The sequence below is a fragment of the Mirounga angustirostris genome, unplaced genomic scaffold, assembly GCF_029215605.1.
Source record: "Mirounga angustirostris isolate CCGP_5_RB_7025 unplaced genomic scaffold, mMirAng1.0.hap1 SCAF_10, whole genome shotgun sequence".
Classification (NCBI taxonomy): domain Eukaryota; kingdom Metazoa; phylum Chordata; class Mammalia; order Carnivora; family Phocidae; genus Mirounga; species Mirounga angustirostris.
In genome coordinates, this window is record NW_026991718.1 from 58812407 (window position 1) to 58831159 (window position 18753).

Below are 18753 nucleotides of genomic sequence, written 5' to 3' on the forward strand. Positions count from 1 at the left end.
TGTTGGGATCAATCAACCCTAGATTAGGTAGATATCAAAGAAAAAGGCCTTTGAAGTGTGGTGACAGAAATTTCATGTACAGTGTACAAATCCTTGGTCCACATTGTGTCAAGTGACAAGGGCAAACTATATGTATCCAAGAGTGATTATATTCAAGATTCTTAAGAACAATAATCATGTATTTTAAAGCAGTATGAATTCTCAGAGATCATGTAATTCAACTACCTTGTTTTTTACATAATGAAATTGAGGCCCCAGGCATGGTAAATGTTGATGGCAGACACACCACCAGATTCAATGCTCTTTTCTCTACCTTTTCTTCTCTAAATACATGGTATTTCCATCCCTATCCCCAAAGTGGCAGGTAAAAGGAAGACCAATAGCCTTTTCAGGGGCACCTGGGTGGCTCAGTCATTAAGCATCTGCCTTCTGCTCAGGTCATGATCCCAGGGTCCTGGGATCGAGTCCACATCGGGCTCCCTGCTCCACAGGGAGCCTGCTTCTCCCTCTCCCACTCTCCCTGCTTATGTTACCCTCTCTCGCTGTGTCTGTGTCACAAAAATAAATAAATAAAATCTTTAAAAAAAAAATAAGCCTTTTCAGTGGGACCAAGTTACTCTTTCATTAGCTAGAAGAACTTTCAGGAGATTTTGGAAAAGTATTTTTGCTGTTGCTAAGTTGCTATGCTGAATGTTTACTGATGGCACTGAACATACCCCAGGAGAAACAAGTGCAGAGGGAAAGGAAGGGCCTCTCAGATGAAAACTTGCCAAAGAGAGAAAAGGCTTTCCCTAACTACAGGGAACCTTTTCCTCAAACATGTATTTGGATAGGAGAGGGGTATAGAATGTGAACTTAGAAACTGCCAAGTTTAAAAAAGAAAAGAAGAAAAGAGAAGAAAAAAGAAAGAACAAAAGAAAGAAAGAAAGAAAAAGAAAGAAAGAAAGAAAGTCAGGTTTTCACTTAGTTGAAAGCAAAAACCCAATTTAAAGAAAAGAAAGATACTCCTTGTGTTGAGGAGCTGCAGGAGGGATCACCTCCTCTAAGAAAGAAGAACATATTTATGGCAAATTAGATAATTCAGTTAGCTAAATTTAGAACAGGTCTCAGATTTGAAAGCCTCTTATTCTTCATTCAGTTTTATTAGCCTTTAAAACATTTTTGAACATTTGGCCTTTGAAACAATGGTCTAGAGAAAGTAATAATTACCGGTCTAACATATATATTCAGGAAGTTGGCAGAAGATAATGAGATAATGTAACCCATGTTTTACCTCAGTGAAAGTGCGTAACAATAACAAATCACCTGGTTTTCCATTTATATGGAAAAGATTATCAAGGACTTTGATCACAGAGATAGGAATACCTGAGCAGAGTTTATTAATAAAAGCCAGGATCTTTTCTGACTAGGGGTCATTACTTTGTTACAGATTTCAGTACTCAAATTATCTTTCCTCAGACCTCTAAGTATCAGTGAAGCTGTTTATTTATTTATTTTTAAATATTTATTTTTTTATTTGAGAGAGAGAGAAAGAGAGTGCAGGGGGTGGGGGGAGGAGAGGGGCAGAGGGAGCGAGAGAGAGTCTTAAGCAGACTCTGCACTGAGCACAGAGCCTGACATATGGCTCAATCTTATGACCCTAAGTTCATGACCTGAGTTGAAACCAAGAGTTGGATGCTTAGCTGTGCCACCAAGGCGCCCCTGAAGCTGTTTATTTTTAAGGGAAATCAACTACCAGAGAGACTAGCAGGCTAGAAAAACAGAGTCCAAAGTTAAATTTTCCATCCACTCCTAACTTTTACCTCTCCCCCCCTTGAAACAATGCACATTAACAGTGTTAGAAAGACACATGTAACCACTTATGATTCTTGAAGAAACAGTTTATTTGGAACTATTAAAAGGCCTAGCTTTACCTAGTTATGCTATCAAAATATTTTATCAGGTATTTAAGAGCCTTTAAACTGGGGCTTACTACATGGGGCTTTGTTCAGATTTTTGCATTTGGCTGGGGTACACTACAGAAAATACATCTCATGCACTTAAAGATATCTGTAGGAATGCAGATGATGCTTATCAAGCCAGAGACAAAGTATAAGAACAATTTGAAACATCTAATTTAAGGGTTTTTTTGTTTTTTTTTTTAAGTAATTTCTACACCTAAAAGGGAGCTTGAACTCATGACCCCAAGATCAAGGGTCTCATGCTCTTTCAACTGAGCCAGCCAGGCACTCTTGAAACATTTTTTCCCCCCAAATCATCCAGCCAAGTCTGGGCCTAACTGGTTATAATAACAAGAAATGACAAGACTAAACTCCTGGGTTTAAGTATCTGAGTCAAGAGTTAGAACCTGCCTTTTTTTTTTTTACATTTTTTTATTTATTTGACACAGAGAAGGAGAGAGAGCACCAGCAGGGTGAGCAGCAGGCAGAGGGAGGGAGGGGAAGAAGCAGGCTCCCTGCTGAGCAGAGATCCCCCCCAATGCGGGGCTCGATCGCAGGAGCCTGGAATCATGACCTGAGCCGGAGGGAGACACTTAACTGACTGAGCCACCCAGGCACCCCAAACCTGCTGCTTTTTAATAGAGTGTAGATACAGCATGTGGTGGAATCAAATCGGTTAGCAGATGAATAAGCAAGCACATCATTATCAAGAATATGTGGGGCACCTGGGTGGCTCAGTCAGTTAAGTGGCTGCCTTCGGCTCAGGTCATGATCCCAGGGTCTGGGATCGAGCCCCGCATCCGGCTCCCTGCTCGGCAGAGAGCCTGCTTCTCCCTCTGCCGCTCTGCCTGCTTGTGCTCTCTCTCTCTCTCTGTTAAATAAATAAATAAAAATCTTAAAAAAAAAAAAAAAGAATATGTAGTCTGTGATCATGGGGGAGTACAGCAGTGTATTAAATTCAGGGTTTAAATAACTATTCCAAATTAGAAAAGAAAGCAAAGGCAAAATATTAAAATATTCTCTCCAAGTACAAAAGCTAAAAAGTTATAAAATCCTAAGAGATCTAAGAGGCCACCATCTCAAACCAACAGAAAAACCCAAGCTACCTTTAATGATTTTGGAGAAAGATATCTCACAGGTTCCTAAGAAACTCCTTTCCCAGGTAACCACTCTAATATTCTTCAGGAAACTCTTACTTGCCGAGCCTAGATCTTTAGTGCTTTAGCTTAAACTCATTGCCTAGCAGGGTCAGAGACTATAACTAATTATTAGTTTATATAATAATTGAAGGCTGCCATTAAGCAAGTGTTTGGTTTTCTCCATGTACATGCTAAAACTTCTTTGTGTATGTCTACTTAAATGATTTTGATATCTAGGCCCATAAGCATACCAAGAAATTCTTTGGCAAAACAATACTACAGTCACAAAATGCTAAAATAAAAAATAAAAAGAACGATAACTTATTAAATACTTAAGTGGAACCATTTAGAATAAATTAATCATAAAACAAAACAGGGGTGCCTGGCTGGCACAGTCGGTAGGGCATGTGACTCTTAATCTCAGACTTGTGAGTTTAAGCCCCGTGTTGAATGTAGAGCCTACTTAAAATAAATAAAAATTAAAAAAAAAATCTTGAAAAATAATAAAAATTTAAAAAAACAAAATAGAAGTCCTATATCCAATTTTCTCTATTTTTATTATTACCTATGCAAAATTGCCACAAAGCTTTATTCCCCAATTGACTGGTTGTATTTAGCATTATAACATGACTCTGGCAAGTTCTACATGTTGTGGTTTCTTGAAAAAGTACTAAAGTTAGGGGACAGAAGGTGAGAGTGGGAAAAGGTGACCTAGGATCTCCTAACCAAGACTGATTAAAGAAGGCCACATACAGCTGGCCGGATAATATATGGCTTACTTCCCCAATATTTCTTTCAGTTACATTTATTAACACAAAGGGAATCTTGGCTAAGCCTAAATTTTAGCCATGAAGCCTCCCTCTATTTAGGCTGTCCTTTCATAAACTTAAATTAACCTTTGACCTGCAGCTCTGTCACTCTGTGTCTTCTATGTTTAACAACTTGACAGAGAAAGAGAACACGCAGCAAAGGTCAAAATTGGCAATGGCTTCTTGAAGAGCAATTATATAATAATTGAAAATATAGATATCTATAATAAAGAAACCCATACTTCATGTGGCTTTTTCAGAATTATATTGATACCTTGCTAGAGCTTTTTTTGTAGCAAAGGATCTTCCACGTTCCTTCTTAAGGAAATATTTATCCAAAATTAAAATTTTATAGTTCCCTGAAAACTGTGACTATTAATAAAGATACCCATACTTCATGTGGCTTTTTCAGAATTATATTGATACTTCTCCCAATTCTTTTAGGACACCTTGCTAGAACCTTTTTTGTAGCAAAGGATCTTCCACGTCCTTCCTTAAGGAACTATTTATCCAAAATTAAAATTTTATACTTCCCTGAAAACTGTGACTATTCTCCACTTGTCCTTTCCTATCTATTCTCCACCTGTCTTTGCCTTGTTCCATGTCCTATGGGGCTGTTCTCTAAGACTGTGTCACTCCCTTATTCTTACAGCTGGGTTCTAGCAAGAGGAATGAAGTCAGGCTCTTTATTCCCCAAACTCCAATTCCCTCTCCTCTGTTATTTCCAATATTTTCTATGTGCGGATATTGTTTCTTCATTTCCTACTTTACTTCCTGGCCTCAATCACTGTTTTCAGTATAAACATAAAGATGAGTCTCTTCAGACTGCCAAAGTACGTATCACCGAACACAAACTCCAAAGATTAGCAGAGCAAGGATTTTTGTCATGCCTAAATTGATAGGAAGGCTGCCCTCCAAGTGGTTATTACCCAAAACCAATATCTGACTTTTTTCTACTATCATTGTACTGAAATTTTGTATAGCAGCACTTTGATATTAAGGAAGAAGAACAACAATAGCAACAACAGCAGCAACAACCACCATGTAAGATTAGATTTCATTAAGAATTTGCATCAAGGATCTTGATTTCAGAAACATGGGCTCATCTCTACAACCTGTTCTGATACCCCATATCTAAAGTAATGGATAGCTGGGCACCTGGGTGGCTCAGATGGTTAAGTGTCTGCCTTCCACTCAAGTCATGATCCCAGGGTCCTGGGATGGAGTCCCACATCAGGTTCCCTGCTCCTTGGGGAGCCTGCTTCTCTCTCTGCCTCTCTCTATCATGAATAAATAAATAAAATCTTAAAAAAAAAAGAATAAAGTAATGGATAGCTTATGCTGCAGCTTAAAACAATACTTCAAAAAAGAAAACTTGTGATTTATAATCTTTTTAAAGTTTGTAATTTATAATTTTTTATTTTTAATTTTAAAAAATTTAAAAAAGATTTTATTTATTATTTGAGAGACAGAGAGAGAGAAAGCATGGGCGGGGAGGAGCAGAGGGAGAGGGACAAACAGACTCTGGGCTGAGCACAGAGCCTGACACAAGGCTCCATCCCAGGACCCTGAATCATGGCCTGAGTCAAAATCAAGAGTCAGCCGATTAACCGACTGGGCCACCCAGGCGCCCCTATAATCTTTTTTTTTAAACAAAAATTGTTATTTTTATATTACAAACAATGGTCCCTACTCAGGCCATTTTTATGCTGAGGAAATCCTCATTTCAAATACAATAGCTACGAGTTCTACAGCTACTGTGTGAAGGGCCTGCTAACACAATTTTCAAAATGAAAAAAAATTACAAAGCAAATCATCCTATTGGGGATGAAAAAAGATGAAAATTAGACTCTTTGGGAGGCTGACTGCAATTTAATGACGGAGCAACTAAATTAAAATGATTCATCCCAAAACTCAATAGGTGTCCATAATATGCTAAAAGCTATGTGGGACTAAGACAGGGTCTTCAAGAACTAAAAGAATCCACTCTAATAAATGAAATACAGCACTGCCTCGGCACATAGCAGGTGCTTTCCGAGCTTTGAGAGGAAGTGCTTATCCATCTTCCTACAATCTCCTAGAAGAGCACAGAGTATTACCAGTGTATTACAAAAGCATTAACCATCACTGGACAATAATTACTGAGTTTTCTGGAGTTGTCATTCAGGCATTTCAAAGGACTTTTGTGAGGACAACCTGACAACTCCCACTAATCCTTATTATATTAAGAAAACATGGACTTTTCATTATTTAACTAGCAACTCAAGGGAGAAAAGAGACATCGAATATATAGGAAGTTGCAGATTTACCACTGACTGAAGTTACATCTTAGGCACCACCTAACTTCAACTTTCTAACACAGGTTTTATATAAAGTGACAACATTTTAAAATATAATAATTTCAGGGGCACCTGGCGGGCACAGTTTGTTAAGTGTCAGACTCTTGGTTTCAGCTCAGGTTGTAATCTCAGGGTCGTGAGATCGAGCCCCGTGTCAGGCTCCACATGGAGTCTGCTTCAGACTCTCCCTCTGCCCCTCCCTGCTGTGCTCTTTCTCTCTAAAATAAATAAATAAATTTTAAATATATAAATATATATATATAATAATTTCAGATCTTAATCATTCAGAGGCCTGTTATCTGGGTCTCTGCTGCTTCACTTCTTCCTCCTTGTTTTGGTCCTATTTCCACAAGATGGAAAAATGAAGTGAAATTTAAACTGGTTAATCTGACTAAATCATACCAACTCCATAAAAAGTTTTATAGACAAGGAGATTAGAGCTATTAGGAGAAGCTTCAATTGTACCTTCATATGACAACTTTTGAAAATCATACCCATATAGTGCAATTCAAGCCAGAAAGATCTTTTTTCCCAATTTATTTATTTATTTTTAAATTGAAGTATGGTTGATATATAATATTATATAAGTTTCAGGCATACATTGTAATTCGACATTTATATACATAATGAAATGCTCATCATCAAACACCATACAATGTTATTATAATATTGACTATATTCCCTATGCTGTACTTTATATCCCATGACTTACTTATTCTATAGCTAGAAGTCTGTACCTCCTAATCCCCTTTATTTTGCCTATCCCCACCACCCCAGAAAACACCAGTTTGTTCTCTATATTTATAAGTCTGTTTCTGCTTTATTTTGTTTTTTTCAGATTCCACCACATACAATTGAAATCATACAGTATTTGTCTTCTCTATCTGACTTGAGTCACTTAGCGTAATACTCTCTAGGTTGATCCACATTATTGCAAATGGCAAATGGCAAGACTTCATTCTTTTTTATGGCTTAGTAATATTTGATGTATATATATCAGGTGTGTATCATCTTCTTTATCCATTCATCTATCTACAGATACTTAGGTTGCTTCCAAATCTTGGTTTATTGCAAATAATGCTGCAACGAACACAGGAGTGCATAGATCTTTTCGAATTAGTGTTTTTGTTTTCTTTGGGTAAATATCCAGAAGTGGAAATACTGGGTCATATGGTCTTATTAAATTATTTTTAATTTTTTCAGGAAGCTCCATACTGTTTTCCATAGTGGTTGCACCAATTTACATTCCCACCAACAGTGTACATGGGTTCCTTTTTCTCCACATCCTTGCCAACACTTATTTCTTGTCTTTCTTTCTTTTCTTTCCTTTTTTCTTTCTCTCTCTCTCTCTTTCTCTCAAAGGAGGCTCCATGCCCAACATGGGGCCTAACTCATGACCCTGAGATTAGGAGCCCCATGCTCTACTGACTAAGCCAGCCAGGTGCTCCCTCTTGTCTTTTTTATTTTAGCCATTCTGACAGATGTGAAGTGATAGCTCATTGTGGTTTTGATTTGCATTTTCTTGATGATCAGTGATGTTGAGTATCTTTTCATGTGTCTGTTGGCCATCTGTATGTCTTCTTTGAAAAATGTCTATTCATGGGGTGCCTAGGTGGCTCAGATGGTTAAGCGTCTGCCTTCGGCTCAGGTCATGATCCCAGGGTCCTGGGATCGAGTCCCGCATCAGGCTCCCTGCTCAGCGGGGAGCCTGCCTCTCTCTCTCTCTCTGTCTCTTATGAATAAATAAATAAAATCTTTAAAAAAAAAAAAAGAAAAATGTCTATTCGTGTCAGAAAGATCTTATTTCCAGATATTTCCCTTCCTTTAGTAACAAGGACTACTGTTCTCAGCCCAGATAATGTCTTCAGAACATAAATACTCTCAAGGAGAAGTAATACAAAGAGTCATTAACACCTTTCTATTACTTAAATCATAAGATTTATTTTCTTCCAGGAAGAATGAACCCAAGTAGCCTGCCTTTAAACTCAGGATGCCTAGCATTAAGAGGGACTAGGGGAGGGGAGGGTGTATAGGTAGGGCACAAAACACCAAAAAAGTAGGAAAATACCAAAGGCAAATCCTTCTCCTTACCCTGTAACCCATATCAGATACACAGATCCATAGGTGTGGTATCTTAAACTACTCAGATCCCTGACCCATATTCTCTATGCCTTTTTTTTTTTAAAGATTTTATTTATTTATTTGACAGAGAGAGACACAGCGAGAGAGGGAACACAAGCAGGGAGAGTGGGAGAGGGAGAAGCAGGCTTCCCGCAGAGCAGGGAGCCCAATGCGGGGCTCAATCCCAGGACACTGGGATCATGACCTGAGCCGAAGGCAGCTGCTTAACCGACTGAGCCACCCAGGCGCCCCTCTCTATGCCTTTCTAATCACCTGATCACCAAGGTTGCTAGGCACCAGAAAAACCTAGGGAACTTTATAAAGGGGGCATTAGTAAGATAATCCTCAATGAACCGAAGTTGAATTTACACACACAGAATCACATACACATCCTTCTGCTGCTGTGCTTTCATTTTTATCTGCAGGCTCAGGACCTGCGAACCAACAAGGCAATGAGATTCCAAGAACACTATCCATTCAAAGTTATCTGAATTTCTAAAAAGACAGAAAATGTCAAGAACAGGACCGTGCAATTGTTTTGGCTTAAGAGTTCTCAGCTGGAAAAAATCTAGAGCTATGATTTAGGAGAAAACTAGACATACCTGTCCTGCCAATGTGTGGTCAAAAGGAACATGTATTTTGGCCCAGGCAACCCTGACTTGTTTCTGAAAGGGAGAAAATAGTCTGACCTTGCAAGAATGAGTGGTTCTTTCCTTGGCTGAATTATGTACTGCTAAACCAGGACTATCACTATTCTTTTTCCTTTAGAGATTTCAAAGCAGCCTGACATATTCTGCTCCCCATTACAGGTCAGTAGATATAATGAAAGGTAGAAGTACCATTGATCTCCATTTTACCCACTAGAAAAAAACAAGAAACCTGGAGACTAGCCCCAGTTATGTGAAGGCCAGAATTCCCAGCTCTTTGATTCAATCCACTGCTTGATAATACCCACATTTGACTCGGAATTCAGACACTTTCAAGGCTGACTACTGTACATTTAACAGAGTAGAATGGGAACTAATTAGAGATATAGGTTTTTGCACTGATTTACATAAGCACCAGGACTTCAGCATTTACAAAGACTATTTTATTTTATTTTTTAAAGATTTTATTTATTTATTTGACAGAGAGAGAGACAGCAAGAGAGGGAACATAAGCAGGAGGAGTGGGAGAGGGAGATGCAGGCTTCCTGCTGAGCAGAGAGCCCAAAGTGGGGCTCGATCCCAGGACCCTGGGATAATGACTTGAGCCGAAGGCAGACACTTAATAACTGAGCCACCCAGGCGCCCCTACAAAAACTGTTTTAAAAACACACAACAAAAGAAAATAAAATGAAGCTGAGTTATATAAACACTAAAAGCTCAATACAATGAGATCATTGGCTGATTTCTACCTTTTTCAAAACACTGTGCTCCAGTTCATTTTATAACTTTTTTATTTTCAGCAGGACTTAATTTTTAGCTGTTAAGATTTTCTGTATTTTGAAAAACTTTCGGTGAAAAAATATTTGGATAAAAAAACTATTTTTAGGTGCTCTGGTTTGATTTGTAAGAAATCATACTGGCTTTTGGCTAAGTAGAACTAGTTCCCATGTGACAATGGACAGAGAACCAGAGGAACAACTGGTAAACAAGTGAAAATGCAAATCATCCTGAAGGAAAAAAATTTCACTTAAATCTTAGAGAAAACAAATTGACAAAACTCTTAACACATGAGAAAGAAAGTATTGCTAATATTAGTCTGAAATTCAAACTGGGGCTCCCTCATCATTCCTAATGAGATACATTCCAGAGAAAACTCATCTGCAAACAACTTTGACAAACAAATTAAATATATTTACATGAAAGGAATAGAGAAGATTAAAAACAAAACAAAACAAAACTCAACCAGAGTTGCTTGTTTAGGTAATACCATTAGGCAGGCAGAAACAAAGTATGCAATGGCACTTGCTTTCTAAGGGGCTCTTGATAATCTACAGATTAAGATGGGGGAAATACCTTAATACATCCATTAAAAAGACCAGAGTGCAGCAATGAATGACAAACTCTTTGGCAGGGGAGGAAGACAGAAGTGAAACTAATAAAATCCATTCTGGGACTGCAGATTTTCTCCAACTAGAGGTATCATTAACTTGCTCTGCCAACAGCACCATCTATCTATGTCCCAACTGTCTCAATGTGGTTTCTTTTAAGTCATTCATGACAGCACAATTAAGCAGAAATAGGCATAGTTAAAAAGTAAGCACTTCCCTTCACTCTTCTCTTGAGAAAGCAAATAAAACTATGTAAAGAGGGCAAAGGACGAAATGACTAAGGGTAGGAGGCCTTTCAAATTCAGAAAATGCTGATTTGGGGAGAAAGTTTTGAATAAAATTTTGGGGGGGTCAAGGTTGTGGGGAAGGGCGATTAATTTTGTTGGGTTTCCAACAAACTCCAAATACAGTTACATTCTAAGGCATTGGGGGTTGGGACTTTAATATGAATTGGCAGGGGACACAATTCAGTCCATAATAATCACAAAAGCTTAGAGGGTCGTGTTTATCAAGCATTATGTGTTTGTGGTTGATGATAATGATGATGATCTCACACATAATTCTAGGCTTGCTGTTCTTATTGTACAGAGAAAAATTTCTAATATTCCAGAAACACACACACACACATGCACACATGCTATCTCAGGTCTGCCAGCCCAGTTTGGCAGAAACCTCATCTGGCTTCATCCTCACTGAACTCAATTTTGAAAGGTCATTTAATCTGTGGGGGCTGACAGGATAAAAGCTGCCAGGAAGGGGATTGGAAAATGGTACAAAAGAAATCTCTGCTAATCCTCATTCCCAGATCCTATGAAGACTTTGCCTGCCATGCTGTGACCCAAAGTCCAGGCCTGAAGACTGACTCAGAATCTGGCACACCATTCTGTGAGAGAATATGGAGATGAGAGAAGAAAGGATGTGTAGTCACTGCATGAAGTTAGTTACTAGCCTTTTTAGCTCAAATAATTTAGTGCAAACTTCTTAAGTGGCAGGAAAAGAGGAGATTGCATCTCTATTACCTAGGATTGGATTCTGATATCACTTAAGTTGCTGGGGCCTTTGTTCATATACAACAATCATCCCTCACACTAACACAGTGCTTTACAGTTTAGAAAGCCCTTTTCCATGAATGACCTCATCTGATCCTTAGAACAGTCCTATTAACTAGGAAGAAACCAAGCCAGAGTTAAAGTACTTGGAAGAACTATGGAAGTGACAGATCTTATCCATCTGATCCAGATCTTTTCAGCTACATCCAGCAAGAAGACTTCTTCAGATGATGCATGGATTTTATGGGCTTTGATATACTTCTGGTCCAGTTTGTGGAGGAAAAGAAAGAAAGGCCTCATTTTCTTAAAATTGCCCCAGTTTTAGAAACTAGAGATCAGAGTTCAGTCCTTTGCAAAAAACAGAACAGGTAGTCAGGTCCTAACTGGCAAAGAAATGGTTTCTTACTTGGTCATCATTTATTCAGTTGACTCTGGAAGCAGTAGAGGAAATAGAAAAGTTTGAGGATATTGAGAGGATCACCTCTGGACTCTGGGGAAAAATGAAATGCCTAAAAAGTGAAATGCCATAATTGAAAAGAAAGAAATTAGTCTGGAAGACAGGAGTAGGAAAAATTGCAGAAGTGCAACAAATCTGAAAACATTAGCAAATTCAGGGGGATACAGAAATTATACTAATGATAATATTAATAGCTATGATAACTATCAATGGTTAACATTTATTGAATGTATACAAAATGTCACGCATTACATGCTAAGTGCTTTACATGCATCATTTCACATTGGTGAGGATAATTTTATCCCATTTTACAGATGAGGAAAGTAAGGAAAGATGAGCAACTTGTTTATTAAGGCCACACAAGTAGTAAGTGGCAGAGCCAGTTTTAAACCCAGGTCTGTCTGGCTTCAGAGTCTGAGCACTTAACCATTTTGCAATCCTGACTCACATTCGTATATAAGATAAACACCATCATTAATAGTCACTAAGTACCCTCCTGCGAAAGTTATTCTATGATTCAGTTAATTTTAGCAAAGACTCAAAGGAAACCTGAGTGTTGACAGTATGATAACCCAAAGTCAATCTAAAGTGGCCTGTAAAAACATCTGGATAGACAATGAGTACATCCTAGCTGCCATGGAAGATTTCTAGCATTTTGTTAAGTATAATGGGATGGCAGCATAGTTGAATTAATATGTGCATGAGATCCGGGCAGAGAAACATAAAGAGACTAAGTTCTTATTCTGAGGCAAGATGGCCTTTTATTCCCTCTCTCTGTGAGGGGGAGGTGGGGGGGGGGGCGCAAGGGCATTCAGTTTTATATACAGCTACTTGTCCCCATTACCAGGAAAGGTAGAAGCAATGTTTGCCTTAGTCAACTGCCTATACGTGGAATTTTTTTTTTTTTTTTTAAGTAGGCTCCATGCCGAGCATGGAGCCCAATGCAGGGCTTGAACTCAGGACCCTGAGATCAAGACCTGAGTTGAGATCAAGTCAGTTGCTTAATCGACTAAGCCTCTCAGATGCCCCTGTGTGGAACTTCTTAAGACTTCTCCCAAATCACAGTTAGTAGAAACAAAATACCTGCTTAAACCTGGATTCTTTCCATCTAAAATCAGAAGGAATTTTCAGTTCTGCCTGCTAACCCAAGAACACCATATTATTCATCTTGAAAAAAAAATCACATCAACATATCTAGGTACTTATGGAATGCAAAAAGATAAATATGATCATTTTATGTTGTATGCCTGAAATATGTCAATTATATCTCACATTAAAAAAAAGAGAGTGAAAAAGTATTGAAAAATATATAAGTATATTAAATTACAAATTCAAACTTTTAACATCCTTCATATTTGGCCTATAGCTATTCTCTGGCCAAGCCAAGAGTAAATAGGCCTGGGTGGTGTGAAGGGAAAGACAGCCCTTGATAATGCCCCAAATAGCATAGTTCACTCATATATAATCAAGGCTTGATGATGATCACCTAAAACAGAAAGATGGTGTAGGCAGCATATACACTATTATAAATAAAAATAAACAAACATAAATGATTAGTAAAAGTAAATAATGCTTACTCTACTTCACAGTCTATCCTTTCATTAGAAAAATACATTTGCCACTCTATCCAAGATTATGTCTAAACAAACCAGAAATACAAACTGTCAAAAGGAGGTCAAAAGAAATGGAACAAAAATATTAGTTAAAAGCAAATAACTGTTTTGAAGAAAAGTGAGGTATGTCCCCAATGGAAGTATAAGAAAAACATTTTGATTCTTTGCCAAGAGAGGAAGCATGAATAGAAGAATATGGTACCTAATTGCTGGCTGTGATGCCTTCACTGGGATTCCTGGTTTCTGAAGCACTTCAGTCACATTTGTAAAATGTAAGGTGATGTAGAAATGTTGGGGTTTGGAGCCAACAGTCAAGAAAGAATTCTTGAGATGTCTTCACTGCAAAAAGGTGGTTTTATTAAAGCATGGGGACAGGACTTGCAGGCAGAAAGAGCTATACTGGGGTTGTGATGGATGACTGATTATATGCTTTCAAGTTGGGAGGGAGTTAGGGATAGCATAAGTCCCAAAGGAATTTTGGAGGCAAGGTTTCCAGGACCTTGAGGGGGCTAGCTATTGTTAGGAAAAAGGTCATTTATTACTGTCTAGAAATCCTCTGTCATGAGAACTTTCAGATGTGTATCAATGGACCATATGCTTGAAGGATGATTGCTAACATGTATCTTGGGGGGCAGAGATAAAGGAAGTTTCCAAAAGAATTTGTAAATGTTAAAGAAGACTTACAGGATCCTGGAGATTGGGATAATGTTAAGCTAAGACTGCTTTTTGCCTCTAGCAAAGTGTCAACATCGAGGCAGCTGAGTTCCCAGAGGAAGGTCACTCTACCTGTTTCAAGGACTTGTCAATGGGCTGTAGGCAGTAAGGAAATTTAATTTTTTCTTTTGTCTTTGTTTCCTGTATCACAAGGCATTTCAAGTATACAAAAAATTTGGCAAAAATATGACTTTCTTATACTCTTTCCCCAGATTCACCATTTGTTCAACCACTTACATTTCGCCACGTTCACTTTATGATTCTCTCTCTCACAACTACTTGAGAGTAAGTAGGGGATGTCATGCCCTTTTATTCCTAAAACTTTAGTGCATATTTCCTAAAGACAAGGGCATTTTCAGGGCACCTGGGTAGCTCAGTCAGTTGAGCGTCTGACTCTTGGTTTCGGCTCAGGTCATGATCTCAGGGTTATGAGATCAAGCCCCAAATGGGGCTTTGTGCTCAGTGTGGAGTCGCTTGAGCTCTCTCTCGCCCTCCGTCTCTGCCCCTCCCCCAGCTCAAGCCGGCTCTCTCCAAAATAAATAAATAAATAAAATAAAATCTAAAGAAAAGACAAGGGCATTTTCTTACATAACCATGGTTACATGATAATGATAAATGCTACTACCTAACCCAGTCTATACTCAAGTTTTAGCAGATGCCTCAATAGTGCCCTTTATGAAGTTTTTTTCCTGTTCCCAAATCAAATTCATAATCACACATTGACTGCATTTAGATGTCATGCATCTTTAGTCTCCTTTAATCTGGAAGAGTTTCTCAGTCAGCCTTTCTTGTGTTTCTTGATCCTGACATTTTTGAAGAGTACAAGCTAGTTATTTTACAGAATGTCAATTTGGGTTTGTCTGATGTTTCCTCATGATGAGATTCTATGTGTGAGGGAATGCCTATCTATTTACTAAGAACCTACCGCCAACAATTAGTGGACACGGCCTTTGAAGTCACACAAACTTAAATTCAAATGTAAATCAAAACACCACTTTCTAGCTGCGTGGCTGGCTAGGTTTAAGCTTTCTACCCTGTAAAACAGTGATTTTAACAGATTTAACTGGTAAGATTGTTGTGAAGATGTAATGAGATAATGCATCTAAAGCAATTTAACACAGTTTTGGGGTGGGTGTAAAACTATCTTACACCTCTCTCGATTTTACCACATTATCTTATACTCAGCAACAATGAAATAAAATCGACTAAGCAGCATCTCTATTTACTTTCCCAAAGAGAAGAAGTACTGTACTCTGATGCACACGCTGCCTTTGGCAATCTGGTCTGGCCAAGGCACTTCAGTGCCAGCCTGAAACTGGTGGCAGCATCTCGGCTGTCTGGATGCTCCTAAAGGCTGCCTCCAGATACCCTGCTGCTGCCTGTACTAGCCCAAGCAGTACACAAGCACCGGCTGGGGGAAGACTGTCCGAAGTGCCACACAGAGCATGTTCCTTCCTGCTGAGCTCCCACCATGACACAGGCCTGTGAAGTGGTGTGGAAGAGTATGACAAAGGCACTGAACATGAAGACTCCCGGCTAGAGCTGCCAAGAACATGAACCAGTTGAGGGTATTGATAATGAGCACTCTGACTAAAAACCGAGTCAGGGGCACCTGGGTGGCTCAGATGGTTAAGCGTCTGCCTTCGGCTCAGGTCAGGATCCCAGGGTCCTGGGATCGAGTCCCGCATCGGGCTGCCTGCTCAGTGGGGAGCCTGCTTCTCCCTCTGCCTTTCTCTCTCGCTCTGTCTCTGAGCGAGGAGTCAGAGCTGACTCAGGAGCTCAGGTGCAAATTCTGTCCTTCCTGTCAATCCATCACTGTCAATCCTAAGAAAGAAGAGGGGAATACCCAAATCAAGTAATTTTCTTAAAGTCAAATTGAGGGTTTATTTTAATATTCAACAATAACACTGAAAAAATCAGGAAGTCCACAGTTAAGATGCCATTCATACTTCATTTCCACAAATCCCCTGCCCATGCGAGAGGGCAAGGGAGCTGGTATGCACAAAATTCCCAATCTACTGTTTAAGTACGATAATCTCACCCTCCACACTCTCTCTTAGAAAGCACCAATAAAATTATTCTATTTATGCTAAATCACTACTCAATGCCAGAGGTTAAAACAAAATAAAACAAAAAAGGATTATAACAAGGGCGCCTGGGTGGCTCAGTCCTTAAGCATCTACCTTCAGCTCAGGTCATGATCTCAGGGTTCTGGGATTGAGCCCCACATCGGGCTCTCTGCTCCACGGGAACCCTGCTTCTCCCTCTCCACTCCCCCGCTTGTGTTCCCTCTCTCGCTGTGGGGTCTCTCTCTGTCAAATAAATAAAATCTTTAAAAAAAAAAAAAAAAAGAGGATTATAACAACTGCACCAATTCTTCTAAGTACAGAAATACAAACTCACTTTTGAGATTTGGAATCTAATTTAATTCGTGTTTTTCTGTTATGAACTTCAGTGTTCCATCATTTTTCTGTTTTTCCCCCTTCCATCAATTAGAACTTCAAATGAAAGTCAAATGATCCCTGAGGGTAAAGAAAATAAAGTGAAACAAACAAGAAAATTCCCGTGTCCCACATTTCAAACTGTGAGAAGCGGCCTCCAGTAAAGCAAATAGAAAATTATACTCTCATCAGTGTGCTGAATAAGAGTTTACATCTATACTCTGAAAAAGAGAAAAATTCTAATGCAAAGCCTTTATTTTATCTTCATTAATGAAAAGTAAAAATTCTATAATGTGAGCATTAAGAACTTCTAATTATTCTGTCATAAGTCTGAGTCAGCCTCCAAGAAATACTTAGATTAAAAATAAAACTGCTTAAAAATAGGAATTCTCAGCTAGAGCTTAAATCTAAACATATGACAGTGAAGATGCTATATACCCTGAAAGTCACTAGTAGCCTCTTTTCCTTAGGACATAATGACTCTACTGGAAATTTCAAAGAAATCACATATCCTTTTGCAATCATCTTTCATTTGGGGAGAAAAACACCTCTCATTTCCTCCACTGTATCACTTGTGAGATCTCAGTATTATGTTTAAAAGTTCACGATATTTAAAACATTTTGAAGGTTAGGGTTAGAAAGGAATATGTAAATGAATGTAAATTCTGCCATTTTATACCGTTTCCCTCTCCCTGTATAGGAAAATCAGGAAGTGAGCTCTATTATTACCCATGGAACCCAAAGAAGTATTATGGGGGAAAAATTACTGGTTTGAGAGACAATTTGGATTTAGATCTAGTTCAGTTATTAGCTGTGTGACCTTGGGAAAGTCATTCAAGTTTTCTGAAGTCTTGGTTTCCAAATCTAGAAAATGGAAAAATAATACCTATCTCATAGGACTGTTATAAAGACTAAATAAGATAGCACATATGCAAGCACCCACCACCGTGTCTAGTGTGAAAGAGACTCTCAATAAATACTAGTTTCTCTTTCTATCCTGTTACACACATCCTGTCACCTGGCACTTAATAATAAGGAGTTCTGCTAAACACTTGAACTACCAGCTCTGTTTTCTTCAAAACAGGCACTTGGCTCTTAATAGGGACAAACAGTCATGTGAAAGACTCCTGGGGCCTGACAATGTCCTAGAGAAACAAAAAAGTTCTTATATTGGGGAACAGCACCAACTGCTTCAGGCTATGACAAGCCCCAAACAGTAAATCAACTCCTGCATGTTTTTACAGTATTATTTGTCATCCTGAGAGCTTTGTGCTCTTTCAAAAGTCTTTTTCTCCCTGCAAAAATCAGGCATGCTATTTGCCCTCTCTTCCCTTCTTAATAGAGGTCTTTATTCAACAAGACCACCCTATGGATTCAAATACTAGGAATCAGAAAAGGCCAGGTTCAACCATGAAGAAACTAGCAAAGTCTTGGGACTAAACAGTAAGCCCTTCTTAACCTTTTAGAATCTGGACTTTTGTGTGCTTTCTGTTCTTGGATATAGCAGACTTGCAGATGCACTGGTTCAAACATGTCTGTGCATTTCCCTCAACTACATTAACACAGAACTCTCACCATAGAAAACGTCTTAGGAAGTCTAGAATCTTAAACTCTGACTACAACCTAAAAAGCAACACTTCCCAACTTCTCCCACTTCATGGTATAGACTGACCTCGATACACAACACCTTTGAACTAAAGGGACTTGAAAGTATTGATGACTACAAAGGGCTAAAGTACAAGCAGCACTGAGAGAAAAAGGTATACAAAGATTAAACCTATTTGCCACCTGACTCAGAGACTTTTACCACATAAACGTAATTGCTTCAACTCCAAGCAGCTCTAGGTCAATGTTCACACTCCTTCACAGGACTGACCACCCCTATTGGACCTAGCAGAGAAAGTGAATGTCAGAAAGCAACCAACATTTGATTTGGGACAGCAGGTCCTCAATGGAGGATCATAAAACACTAAACCAGCAAATTAGGTATCAAATACTTAATTTAAGTGTATTATACTGGCCAGATATATAATTCTAAATACTGAGGGTTCAGTGGCAAACAAGCCAAGAGTTTTTACCCTTAAGAAGCTCACATT

The 18753-nt window shown here is 38.7% G+C and overlaps 2 protein-coding genes across 3 annotated transcripts in view; both read right to left on the reverse strand.

The window, feature by feature from the left end:
- The window catches only part of B3GNT2 (UDP-GlcNAc:betaGal beta-1,3-N-acetylglucosaminyltransferase 2), a 216109-nt gene that overhangs the window by 126966 nt on the left and 70390 nt on the right, over window positions 1-18753 (reverse strand). The window lies entirely within an intron of this gene.
- COMMD1 (copper metabolism domain containing 1) overlaps window positions 1-18753 on the reverse strand; it is a 205029-nt gene that overhangs the window by 24366 nt on the left and 161910 nt on the right. The gene's annotated exons all lie outside the window — the stretch shown is intronic.